Here is a 14,354-nt window from a genome sequence, read left to right on the forward strand (position 1 = left end):
CTCTCTCTCTCTCTCTCTCTCTCTCACACACACACACATACTCTCACACGCACAATTTAAAAACAAAAAAGGAATATATAATCTCTACTATTTCATAGCTCTGTGGGGTTTTTTTCTTGCATTTTACATATCCTCCCTTTTGCACATATGATTTCTTACATCTTTGTTCCTAAGTGCTATGTGATGTTTCTTTTGTTATATGTTGGGAACATACAAAATACAGTTAGGCAGTGACCAGAGCCTGAAAGCATGGACTCAGGATGCTTGGATGACATGTTCCACTGGAGAAGTGGTTGACATGAACATTTATAGCCTCAGAACAAAAGACAATCATAAATTAATAGTTTGCCAAATAGTGAGGTTAGAGACTGCAGTGAGGCAGCTGGGTAAACAAAGTGCCTTGCAGATGATGTCTGATGACATTCAGGTTTGGGGTTGGTGGGAGCTAGTGAGCTGCTGACCTAAGGAAGCTGAAGGTCTTATCTGGCAGTCCAAAGGACATTAGTTCAGCTCTCTAGGTGGGTCTAAATGCCACTAAGGGGTCCAAAGAAATCCCAAGATACTTTGGGTTTTCAGTCTGTAGCACTTTCAGTCCCAACCATCATGGAAATTCTGCTCTGTCAGACGACAGACTCTCCATCACAGGTGTGGCTTTCCCAGGGAACTTCGGTTGACAGCAATATTTAGTTCACATCAAAGAAAGGTCCGCTAAATAGAAATATAATCATATGGCATCCATTTTTGAGACCTTAAAAATTCAGGCCTTGAAATGTCCTTGTATCTTTGTTAGCTTTTCCCTGGACTCCTAATTTCATTAAGGAGATTTAAAAGACAGGTCTTAGTATGTAAAACTTAGGGAAAAAGAAGACCAAGGTTTCCATCCATTCCGAAGAACCCTGGCCTGGCCCTTGACTGTGTAGAGCTCCTCCCCCACAGTGATGCCCCTGTTGTTTGAAAATGAGAAGTCTTAGCCCCTAAGTGAGGATATGTTTTGTATTGAATCGTTTTTACAACAGGTTTTACACACTCAGAATGAATCTCTGCTATGTGGAGGGTTTGGTGGGAAATGGGAAGGAATCATGGAGTCCCCAGGACAGGGCATTTTTCCTTCAGCCTAGGGGCTTCTTAGGGACAGAGAGAGAGTCAGAAGAAATTTCTCTCAGGCGTTCTACGGAATCCAGCTGTGTATTTCTTTTCCTCCTAATGGCTGAATATGTTTTTGAGAGATGCGTCATTAGGCAGTTCTGGCACTGTGTGAAAATTCCAAAGTGTATTTACATCAGCTATGATGACTACAGTGTCATTAAGGAATATAACCTACGGCACTATGGTTACCATATGGTCAACCACTGACATACAAAAGAATTACTGACTAACCCCTTATCTATTGAAGATCCTCCACGTTTTCAGGAAGAGGGATTGAATTGTGCTGTAGAAACTCCTTTTAGATTTATTTATTTTATGTGTATGAGTGTTTTGCCTATATATATGTATGTGTGGCACACTTGGATAGCATCTGTAGAGGTCAGAAGAGGGCACTATTTCCCAGACTGGAGTTTCAGATGGTGGTGAGCCACTACAGGTGTTCTGTAACCTGAACCCCAACTTCTGCAAGAGCAGTAAGTAAGTAATAACTGAGCCATCTCTCCCGCCCTCTACCATGAGACTTTTTATATACAGATTAAAAAAAAAAAAAACCAAAAATCAAAAAACAAAAAAAACAAAACAAGTTGCCAGGAAACACAAAACTTCCTGCCTCAACAAAGACAGAAAACCCCAAGATTCTGTGACGTCACCTCCAGGGCATATCATCTTAATGGTACTTCCCTGCTAAACTGGAGTCTCCAAAGGCTTTTCCAGCCAGAAGCCTGTCTTTTCTTAGGTCAACCCAGCCTTACTCCTTCTCTATCCTGGCTCTGCTACTTAGGGCCTCCTGCTTTGTTCCCTGCTGGGATTTACTGACTGTGGAGTAGAGGTATGGTCTAAAGTTCCCCGCTTCTGTTTACGTCTGACTTGAAGCTTGTTTATCAGACTCCTCACACCTTAATTAGGAAACCCAGAGATGGACTTTGAAATGGAAGCCAAATCTCATTAAAGACTTAATCACAGGTCTTGAAGTCCTGTAATAACTTGTGATCTCCTTGTCCGTCTGTTTCCCTGCCCCCTCTCTGTTCTTATGAGAAGCATGTTTGATATCTATATTTCTATAAGATCACTGAGCCACAAGGGTTTAGATCTAGCATAAACCAGTTCAGATTGTAAGGGAGTGTTGTGTGTGTGTGTGTGTGTGTTTACATGTGCGTGTATAAGGAGAATGGCTTTTTATTACACTGTGTGTCCTTTAACTTTTCTTTTTTTTTTTTTTTTTTTTTTTTTTTTTTTTTTTTTTTTTTTTTTTTTTTTTTTTTTTCATTTCAAATGCTATCCCGAAAGTTTCCCATACCCCTCCCCCCACCTCTGTTCCCCTACCCACCCACTCCCACTACTTGGCCCAGGCCTTGCCTTGTGCTAACTTTTCAAATACATGTTTTACACACTAGCTCTAAATTTGGGCAGCCTACCCTGTTGAGAGCTGGAAGACAGAGTTTGATGAGCCGGGAGAGTTCTATGGTGGGCTAGCCTGAGTATCATTTTGTTTACTTTGCATAACTTTGTGTCACTTTGTATTCTATCTTGTTTGAGTGTGTATGTGCACGTGCATGTGTGGAGGTTAGGGACAGCTTGTGGGAGTTGTGTTTTCCCTCCTTCTATCAGGTGGGTTCTGGCGGGCACACTGGAGTGCTCAGACCTGGTGGTAGGGTCATTCACATGCAGAGGCATCTCATTGGCCCCTGAACATCATGAGATACAGGTGAGCTGTGAGCGTGATAGTGTCTGGTTTTCTCTTCCGCTAGAGTCAGGGAGACTTCAGATCTCATTCCCATGGGGCCATGACTCTCTTCCTTCAATGAAAGCAAGAACTCTCTCCTGAGACAGGTCATGGTAGAGACTGCCTAAGGGTGATAAGGCAAGGGAACTGAACGTGTGGCCCAAAGCTGCTCATCTTGAATTTACCCAACAAAGGTTAAAAGCATACAGGGGAAGCATTGGTGGGCTTCACTCTATGTTTGCATTTTGTCTGCTATAGTCATTTCTTTCTTTTGTCCATTTGTCCAGTCACGTGTAAGTGACTCCCTTTTATCTTGATATGGGCTTTAAAGCTTTTGAAAAATCAAACTGTCCTTTATTTTGACTGTTTTTCATCAAACACAAATGCTTACAAATACACCAAGGCACAGGTCAGAAATCAATTCCATCTTCCTAAAATTACTTGCGTGCGCTAGACGGCTGCTCCAGGGAACGAGTTCAATATCTTGTATTTTACTCTAAGAGATTACTTGTTTATCTTCCTAATGTCTAGAACATGCTATGGGATATGTTTTCTTATAAAGCAAAAGAAAAAACTCACAACTGTTCACTGGGAGCAGAAGAGAGAGAGCTCAATGTTTAGCTGTGCTCGGATCCAGCACTGGGGAGACCAGATAGGCAGATAGACTCTGTGTGCTACTAGGTTACTTGCCTGGCTCCTTATGGGGCCAAGGAATCTTTGTCAAAGAGTTTAAAGCTCTGTCCCCAGATGGGCCACTGCTTTTGTGGTAGTGTCACCTTGTACACAGGTAGAATTGCCTCTTCTTCTCCCTCCTCTTGTTTTGAGATGGAGTCTCAGGTAGTGTAGGCTGACCGCAAACTCACTGTATAGCCAAGGATGGCATTAGTTCCCAACCCTTTAGCTCTACCTCTTGTGCTGAGTACTGAGAGTCTATGCACACACAACAGACCCAGGGCTCTGTTCTCGCTATGCATGCACTCCACCAACTGAACCAAGTCCCAACCTCAGTTTTTCCTCTTCTTTTGAACACACAGATTATTCATTGTCAAGTTTCTTTGTCCCATTGATAGCAGTCTCTACTCATTGTGAGCTGTGTCTTGGTTTATTCCCAAGACTTAACTTCCAAGTATCAAAGCCACCTCATTACAATTTACCTTCAAAAGGGTATATGTGATTTAAAGGTCATTTAAAGCTCCCCTCTCATCTGATATATATATTCTGATATATATATATATATATATATATATATATATATATATATATATATACATGCATACATGTATACATAATATGAGATATGTAAGATATTTAAAATTTATGATATATAAGGTATATAATATATATAATATAAGGTATATATAATATAAGGTATATATATACATATATATATACATATATATACATATACATATATATATATATATATATATATATATATATATATTGGAGTTTCAGTAAGGGGGAGATTGATTCCAGACTCCTGTAGATTTCTAAATTCTTGAATACTCAAGTCCATCATAGCAAGGGATGAAATGTTTATCATCTATTGCCTCCTTTCAGGTACTTCAAGTCATCTGTAAAGAATGTATGTTGGGTGTATTCTATAGAGATGTTTAATGCATGTGCTATGTGTTGCATTATTGAGAGGGCAGGAAAATATTAGTACATCTTCTGTATAGATAAAATCTTCCCTGAATATTTTTTCTCTGAAGTTGATGCAAAGCTCATAGAACAGAAGGAGAATTCTATAGGACAAAACCAAGTAAAGCCACAATCCTTATGGCTTACATGTGTTTACTCTTCTGTCCATCCATTGTGTACTAAAGACATGATATAGATTGGCATCGAGGTTGGAGCTGGGACATGCTAGCAAACTAGGCAATTAGCTTCCCAGTGTTATAAAGGTCAGGGTTTACTAGAAGAAGGAAAAAATGGATAAATTATTAATAAGTAGCAAGGAACATTTAAAAGGCAATAAAATAATGACACATAGTGGTAATCACCATGAAAGAGATAAATCCGATGGTGTAGGCAGAGGTGGGGCAGAGCTGTAGTGGATAACATGACTAGAGAAGATTTTCCTGAGAGTTACCTCTTGAACTATGACTTAAAGAACATTTAAGCTTTGGAATGTGGACCACTCAGAGGTCTGATGAGGGGCATTATAATGAGGTCTGATGAGGGGGATTATAATGACAGAGCAAAGGCCCAGAGTGTTAAGCAGCAGGGTGTTGGTGGAGAAGCAAAGCGGGTAGGAGGGAAAAGTAGTAACAAGGAGAAATGAGCAGGTTGCCCCAAGTACTATGACTGAGTATGTCTGTTGACATGTATGCTCTTCTTACCTCTCTGTGGGGGGGCAATGACAGTCCTCCTATTCTTTGTCTGAGGGACAACTAAATGAACTAATTAATACTTGCAAAACACCAAGATCAATGTCCAGCATCCATCAAGTACCATAGAAGTATTTCTAGATAAACATATCTTCCCCAGTATTAGATCAAGAAGTCTGTAAGATGACATTCACTCTCAGTAACAATGTTCATTCTTTCACAGCAACATCACAATGTCAAGGGCATCACATGGAAGTAAAATGGCTGAAATGCTGATCTAGTTCAATATCCTCATCTCAGGGAAGAAATTGATCCTTCCTTGAAGATTTCATTTAAATTATTCATGAAGGGTAACATCTGAGACTGTGTTCTTACAGTAGGACAGACATAGCTGCCAAAGCTAGATTCTGCTAGATGACGTCTTTCTGGACACCAGCCTCTGACCCTGATGACATTTGTATATGTAACTCATATATGAAAATATAGAAATAAACATTTAAAAACTTACATGTGTGTGCATGAACCTTCATGAGAGTGTATGTGCGCCATGTGCATACAAGAGTCCATAGAGACCAGAAGAGGCCGTCGTATCCCCAGAAACTAAGGTTAGAGGCAGTTGGGAGCCTCTATCTGGTTGTTGGGAAACCAACTCAGGTAGTACCTTTGCAAGTAAGAGCAGTAAAGACCCTAATTAACCACTGAGACATCTTTTTTAGCATCACAGTTTTAATTTTAAAATGCTGTCAAAAATATTTGGTTTGGGGGGAGCTGGAGAAATGGCTCAGTGTTTAAGAGCACTGACTGTTCTTCCAGATGTTAAGAACACTGAGTACTCTCCCAGAGGTTCTGAGTTCAAATCCCAGCAAACACATGGTGGCACACAACTATCTGTAATGAGATTCAATGCCCTCTTCTGGTGTGTCTGAAGACAGCTACAGTGTACTCACATATATAAAGTAAATAAATCTTTAAAAAATGGTTTCCAAAAATGCAGTTAAGAGGATAATTTCTAACTACATTCTAAATATTTATGTTCATAGACACAGATCAATATAGTTTTCATCCTGTGTCAAGGAAACTTCTCTGCAACAGAAACCATTACAGACACCATAATCATTCAAAATGCAGAGTTATGAGCCCAGCCCAAATGGATACATCTACAGAACAATTTCTGCACCCAAGGTTCAGGCATCATTGCAAAAGGGGGCAAAAAGATTGTAAGAACCAGGAGAACAGAGGAAATTTTAAGAATGTCAGAAGCTGCACCTATAAAGTCTCACCAACATGGCTGCCCAAAAACGAGTTGAACAAGGACAATGATAGACATATTAATGTGGATGGAGGGCTAAAGGCCTCACTTATACATACACTACAGTCAACTAAGAGATGCTGAGAGTGGGAGAACAGTCTGCCCCCGGGAGAGCACACAGACTGGTTATTCAACAACCAAATGATCAGCCCTAAAAACATTAAGTGACTTTTTGCACTCAGCATGTTGTACCATGTTCAGTAACAGAAATGTGTATATCTATGCTACAACAGTTAGTGAAAAAAGAGGTCATGAATTTATTTGAATGAGAGAAAGGAAGAGTATATGGAGGGGTTTGGAGGGAGGAATATATATATATATATATATATATATGAATCAATGACACATATTTTCTTTCTTTTTTCTATCTCTATCTATCTATCTATCTATCTATCTATCTATCTATCTATCTATCATCTATTTAATGTGTATGGGTGTTTTGCCTGCATGATGTGTGTGCATTACCTATGTGTATGCAGTGTCCATAAAAGGCCAGGAAAGGTGGTTGGGTACACTGAGAAGAGTTACAGATTATGTTGTAATCCACCATATGGGAATTGAACCATCATGGGGATGCTGTGAGCCATCATGTGGGTGTCAAGATCAAACCCAGGTCTCCTGGAAGAACAACCAGTACTCTAACTACTGGACCATCTCTCCAGCCCCTTGGGTCAGTCGCTTTAAGAAGCATGAATATTGGTGCCATTGTAGAAAACCTTATTCTTAAACTTGTTAATTTTCACTTATAACCTCCTTTTAATTTTGTGTATTGATCTCATGTTCGAGAATATTTTCTTTAGCATTAGGTGTCCTTTCTTTAGTCTTGGCTTGGCATTTCATGGAGCTATAAATAGTTTGGGAATCTTTTTTTCCTCCTTCTGTTTTTTTTTTTTTTTTTTTTTTTTTTTTNATTGTTCCATGGAAACGGAGTCTCTGAAATATTTTATCTCAACTGCCAATTACTAAAACATGGTCCAGAGCCCTATCAAACAGCAGCGGTATGCTTCTGCATTTCCTTGTTGCTTAGAAAGCAGAATGATCCTTTCATCCATGAAGAAAGAGACCCCTTGATCAGGAGCACAAGCCGTCAGCTAGTACTCTGTGATAGCCGGTGAGGGTTCCACAGTGGCCCAAATGTGGCTGATGAATTACGGAGGTGAGCTACTTCTTTAAATGTAGCCCGTCTGTGAGGACTGCAATCTGCTTCGTCTCTTATCTGTTTGCCTTCCATCATAATTTGAGAGCTGCCCAGATGTGGCTGGGTAAATAACAGCAATGTGGATTTTAATCAGACACCTGTCCATCCCATCACAACTGTTAGGTTCCATGTGACTCCCACCGCATCTGGGGCAGTGCTGGCAGCCACACACAGCCAAGCCACCCTTTCATGGCCGAAAGATGTGAGGAGTGGTCCACTGCATCCTGGATGCTGGAAGCCTTCAGCTTCTCTGGATCAATTCGCCGTTTAGCCCATGTCTGCACTGGCCATGACAGGGAGCGTGGCTGGGCAGTGCTGTTACAGGCTGATTGGAGGGCTCTCTTTCTCTCTTTAGTGATGCTGACTGCCAGAGCAAGTACTATTATTGTTACTCTTTGTGTGTGGTTGTGTGTGTTCTTCACCTTAATTTCTGAGATAAGATCCTCTCATTGAACCAGTTTGCCTAGGTTAGCTGGTCACCAAGCCCAAGGGACTTTCTTGTCTCTGTTTCCCTGGCCTTGGGAATATAAGTACGTACATAAAAACAAACAAACAAAACAAAACAAGATGGGCGGTGGTGGCGCACGCCTTTAATCCCAGCACTTGGGAGGCAGAGGCAGAGGCAGGCAGATTTCTGAGTTCAAGGCCAGCCTGGTCTACAGAGTGAGTTCCAGGACAGCTAGGGCTACACAGAGAAACCCTGTCTCAAAAAACCAACAAAACAAAACAAAAACCAAAAAAAAAAACCAATAACAACAACAACAACAACAACAAACCAATAACCACTGCCCTCTCAAAACAGTCAGAAGAATTATATTTTGTGATAGATCAACAATTATAGGAAGTCCAAGTTCCAATTTTGATATCCATAGGCATCATCTATATCTATTGCACCAAAGTGTGAATGTTTTATTTCTGTATTGTGGAAGAATGCTTTCCTACCGAGCAGCTGAGTAGGCTTTTCGAGATGGAAACGCCCCTGTATGCAGAAAGATAGTGCACATAGGGTACTTACCGCCTTGCTGCTGTTAGAAGGCCTGCCTCTTGCTCATGATGCAGTTAACCTCTGTCAGGCAGTGGGTATGTTCCCCACTAATCACACTAGTGAGCATGCCTTTTCATTTTCCAGTGCACGTGGGCATGCATGTGTATGTGCATACATGTTCATGAGCATTTAAACCCACACAGGCATGCCCCTATGGAGGCCAGAAGACAACACTGGGTATCTTCTTCAGGAATGCCCTCCACCTCCTTTGAGACACGGTCTTCGATTGGCTTGGAGCTTACCCATTAGGCTCTGTTGACTGGCCATCAAGTCCTCCTGGAAAGTACCACCATGGCCAGAGTTTTTGCACGAATTCTGGAAACTAAGCTCAGGTCTTGGTGCTTGCTGGTAGAGCCATCTCCATGGTCCACAGTAGTGAGCTCTTACCTCAGCCTCATTGCATATCAGGAATTGTGTGGGGGTATTTTTACCCAACTCCAGCTCTTTAAGCCAGACATGTCTCTGGTTCAAACGCTCATTAATATAGGATGAAACTGAGCAACCTGGGGTATTTATCCTTCTAGGTTCTCTGGTTACCTACATCTGACAGGAGGAGGATAAAGGGTGTCAAATGGCACCGAGAGGCCGACTTGACCCTCAGCTCCTGCACACTGAATTTTCCAAGAAGCAAGGATTTTGTGGACACACAAGGGACTGCCACAGTTCTGCGCAGACAACTTCCTGTGTCCTACAAGGGAGGTCGTTGCCTTTAGTGTTTGAGAGTTCAGACTAGCCCCAGCTACTTTTTGGCCTGTAGCTAGCTTCCCCCTTCCTTCCCAGGAGGTCTGCCTCTCTGTGGCCCAGCCAGCCAGCATCTACCCATCTGAAGGTTGGGATGCTGTCTGTAATGATCTCATTTACATCAGGGAAGTTAGAAGATTTAGTTAAAAACTGAGGGGGGGGGGCGAGGCATATTCCAGGCACCTCTTAAGCTGCGCTAAAGCAAGTCTTGGTAATACCCCTTCTTTCCCTGGAACCCGAGGTTTCAAATCCCAGCAGGCTCCACTGCTTTCAAGTAAGATAAACAGAAGCTCATGTGGTGGCTGTGGGAATCGGGTTTTTTTTTTTTTTTTTTTTTTTTGATGGTCTCACAAGGTGAGGGCCCCTCCTTTTCCTTTGAAGACATTGCTGTTTAGGAGCTATGGCTGAGTCCCTGCTAGAATAAATTGTCTGTTTCTCATGGCCACGGTACTTACACTGTGGAGCCTAAGTAGGGCACGTGCTGTGGAACCATGAGCGGGTCCTCGGTGCATCCCTCTAGATGTCTCTCCATCTCCTGCTACCCAGCCCCCATCACCAGCCATCTCAACTCGGTGTGCAGAAAGAACCCGCTGTCCGAAACACCACTGCTGCTTTCTTTTTGTGTGTGCAATTGGCTCTTAGTTTTAAAATACTAGCACCTTTGAAAAACACACACTGAAGAATTCTACAGAGCAAAGAAAGAATCTGTATGAGGGAATTTTGCAGGGCTCGGGCTGGAGGAACGTGAGGCGGCGTGCATTTTAACTAGAAGACAAAATATTTGAAAGGAAACTCGAAGGCCAGGCGGAGCAGGAAGCTGTGGTTGATGTCTGTCCATGTGCACAGAGGCTGGTGTGAGCAAAGACTGTTCCGAGGCAGAGACCGGGGATGGTTTGGGGAAGGCTCCCTGATACAAGTGGGATGTGGGATTTGCTTTGAAATGAGAAAAGATTTTACCAAAGAGCATTGGGGATGGATTAGCCCCAGGAAATGAGGTAAATCATTCAAGAAGGAAGAAGAAAAATTTAAAACACGCTCAGATTTCTTTATGTTGCTGGTTAAAGCATGCGTCCAATAAGGGTAAACCAGAACACACAGGTCATATCTGGCTGCTGCTGGCCTTTCCAAATAAAGTTTGACTGGAGCACCAGCACACTGCTTTCATGCTGTTTCTGGTTTCTGTTGTTGCATTGTGACAAGGTCAGAGGTTATAAGTGGGACTAAATGACCCCATGGCTCCATATTCAGTCCCTTAGTGGGAGATCCTCTACCCACTGACATCGATAAAGATATAGGAGATGAAATTCAAGCAGCCAATAAACATATATTTAAAAAAAAAAAAAACTGTTCCAGCCACCAGAGCAATGCAAATTAAAACTGCTTTAAGATTCTATCTCACCCTGGCAGAATGACACTAAGAAAACATAAATAACAGGTCAGGGCAGACTGTTAAGGCAATCCTGGCGCCTGTGGCCAAGCCCGACGAGCAGAGATCCATCAGGCCTGGGGCAGGAAGAAGAGATGTTAGATTGTCCTCTAATGTCCATGTGTGCATTGTCATACACAGACATATACACACATACACGCTGACACACACACACTGATACACACTAATACACGCACTATAATTTTTTTTTAAAGATTTATTTATTTATTATATATAAGTACACTGTAGCTGTCTTCAGACACTCCAGAAGAGGGCGTCAGATCTTGCTATGGATGGTTATGAGCCACCATGTGGTTGCTGGGATTTGAACTCTGGACCTTCGGAAGAGGAGTCGGGTGCTCTTACCCACTGAGCCATCTCACCAGCCCTAATTTTTTTTTTTTAAAGAAAACAAAAAATGCTGAAGATGAGGGATGAAAAGGAAGTCTTGGGCACTGCTAGTGGACGTGGCAACTGGTCCAGCCTCCATGGAAACCAGGATGAAGACTCTTTAGAAAAACTAAAAGCGGACCTTATATGATCTAGCTGCACCCGGTTAGTTACTGGAAAGGTTCTGAGTCAACCTGTCATAGAGACACTTGCATATGGATATTTATGGCAGTGTTCATCACAACAGCTAGTTACATGACAGACTAGGTGTCCATCAGCCAAGGGAATGGATGTGAAAACAAGGAGCATATACATTGTGAGATTTCTTTATCCATAAAGGAAGGCGAAGTTACATTGTTCACAGGAGAATGGCTGTGCCTGAAGATAGAGTCTTAAGTGGATTAAGTCAGTGCCAGAAAGACCAATACTGAGTGTTTTCTCTCGTTTGTGATCTGAGGTTTTATATAGATACTCACAATTATACATGTGCAGATGGCAAGAAAGGAAGTGAAACTGTCTATGAGAGAAAGGGGGTTCGTGAGAGGAGAGAGGCGAGAGAGAGAAGGAAAGGAATGGGTGATGGTGGGGTGTGTGGTGCTTCGGATGAAGTGGCCCCTGTAGGTTCAGTTCACACATTTGAACACTTGACCCCCGGTTGGTGGCACTGTTTGCAGGGCAGGGATTGGAAGCTTACTGGAGAAAGCACACCTTTGTTGAAAGCTTTGAGAGTCTGTAGCATCACCCACTTTGAGTTTGCCCCTCTTTCATGTCTGTGGCTGAAGTTCCCCTGATGTGTCCCCTTGCCACTTACTGACTTCCCCCTGGCACCGTAAGCCAAAATAAACTCCTTCTTCCATAAGTTGCTTTTGATCATGGTGTTTTATCACAGCAACAGAAATGAAACTAACACAGAGAATATGCTCAAAGCACGTTATGTACTTGCGTGGAAATGCTCTTTGAAACTCGGGTTCATACGGTAAAATAATTTTAAAAAGTATGTGATGAATAAATGGGAAAGAAAGATGAGGAGGTGAAACTTAGAAGAAAAGGAGAAGAAGACAGGGAGTTTGTCTAGGGGCACACACACGGGCTCTTGGGTTTGCTTGTACATAGGAAGTACCACCATCCACAGCAGCCCCTCCCCTTCCCACCCATTCCTCACAGCCTTTGACAGCTCCTCTTTCGAGTCCCAGAATAAGCATGTCAGCCACAGAAGCCCTAGGAAAACTGCTTGCCCTGAAGACTTTGGAGTAATACAAAATTCAGAAGGCAAAAATCTGAAACTCCGCAGAGCCACAGCGTGCATGAGTAAGTGGGGCGTTGTGGCCCGGAGGCCAAAGCATTAGCATCCTGCCTCAGAAGTCCCACACTACGTACACCAGAACAGCTCATCACGGTGAACCTAGCCCGCCCCCAAATCCTGGTATAGTGCAGAAGAATTAAGATGGAGCTATTGGCCTGCTACGGAATTTCTCAGAGCTCTTAAGCTATTTCATAGAGCACTGAGAGAGGATACAGGGAGGCATGTTTCTCATGTGGTTTCAACCCAAGTGTTATCCACCTCTCTCTGTCTCTCTGCCTGTCTTTCTCTCTGTCTGCCTATTTCTCTGTGTGTGTCTATCTCTGTCTGTCCCTCTCTGTGTCTCTCTGTCTCTCTCTCAACAAAGCATGTGGTTTATGAATCCTATTTTGGGATGCAGTGACCTAGATATTAGTTTGTGATCAATATATACATTTAGAGATAGACATAATCTCAAAGGTCACACAGCCCCATGCTCTCAATATAATGCTGTGAGCCATCTTCCCAGGGACTTTATAAAATCACCTTTAGGCCCGAGAGCCTGGGCTCTTGACATTAATGTTGCTCAGGCATTCGTCTGTGGAGTTTGGGCTTCGAGAGATGGTAATTGTAATTTATAATCTGCCCAGGCCTCACAGGCTTTGCTCCTATTGGCCCCACGGCTTCATCCTTCCCAAGGGGGTGATGGCGAAGGAGGCTGAGACAATAAAGCTTTGTAATTGGACTCTGAAAGGTCAGCTGCTAAGAGAAAGACATAGACCCGCGTACTGCCTAGATGGTCATGGATGAAGAGTTTGGGCTCAAACAGCACCCTGTGTTTCCTAAGTTGCACCAGATCAGGCCTAATTGCTCCAAGGCAGGGTTTGGAAACAAGCAGTTGGCACAAGGCCATACTGGCTGCAATAACTCCTCTCTCCGTGGCATCCTCTGTATAGGAGGAGGCCTTGCTCACTTCCCCCATCTTTTGAGTATGAATTTTGCTTCCTACTGTTCGACAAGTTTGGAAGACAAAGGAAGGTTGTCCCTGGGATCTTGGGGTGTGGTGTCAGAGTCCATGAAAAGCTCTGGGATAAATCCAAAGTGTTTTTCAAGAGAGCCTGTGTGTGTGTGTGTGTGTGTGTGTGTGTGTGTGTGTGTGTTGTACATGTCTGAGTGTATGTGTCTATAGTATGTGTGTATGTGTTTATATGTGTGTGTCTGTGTGTACTGTGTGTGTAACTGTGTGTATATGTGTGTCTGTGTAGGCTGGTGCTGGGGAGTCAAAGGGCTGCTACAGCTGTCATTCCTCTCCTCACCTTCCACCTTACTTGAGACAGGGTCTCTCTTGTTACTGTGCTGTCTACCAGGTTAGCTGGCCCATGAGTCTCTGGGGATCCCCCACCCCCATCTCCCATCTCCCCATAAGGCACACTGGGCTTACATGTGTGTGCTAGTGACCAGCTTTTATGTGGACTCTGAACTCAGGCCATGAGCCTTGTGTAGCAGGAACCACGCCCACTAAGCCATCTTCTCAGTCTCTAGAGAGCCATTTTAAATGTCCTTTTATTGAAGCATAACACAGCGCATATTTGTAGAGAATAGCACACATGTCCTGGCCGTAGATTCTGTTTTCATCATCTGATAGTGCCACAGAAGCAGCCCTCGTGACTGTGCCCCACCCACCCATCTCTCTCCCTGTGTGCCCTCCTCTGTCTGTCTGTTTTTTATCTCTCTGAGTATGTGTGTGTGAGTGAGTGTGTGTGTGTG

Source organism: Mus pahari, chromosome 2, assembly GCF_900095145.1.
Source record: "Mus pahari chromosome 2, PAHARI_EIJ_v1.1, whole genome shotgun sequence".
NCBI lineage: Eukaryota > Metazoa > Chordata > Mammalia > Rodentia > Muridae > Mus > Mus pahari.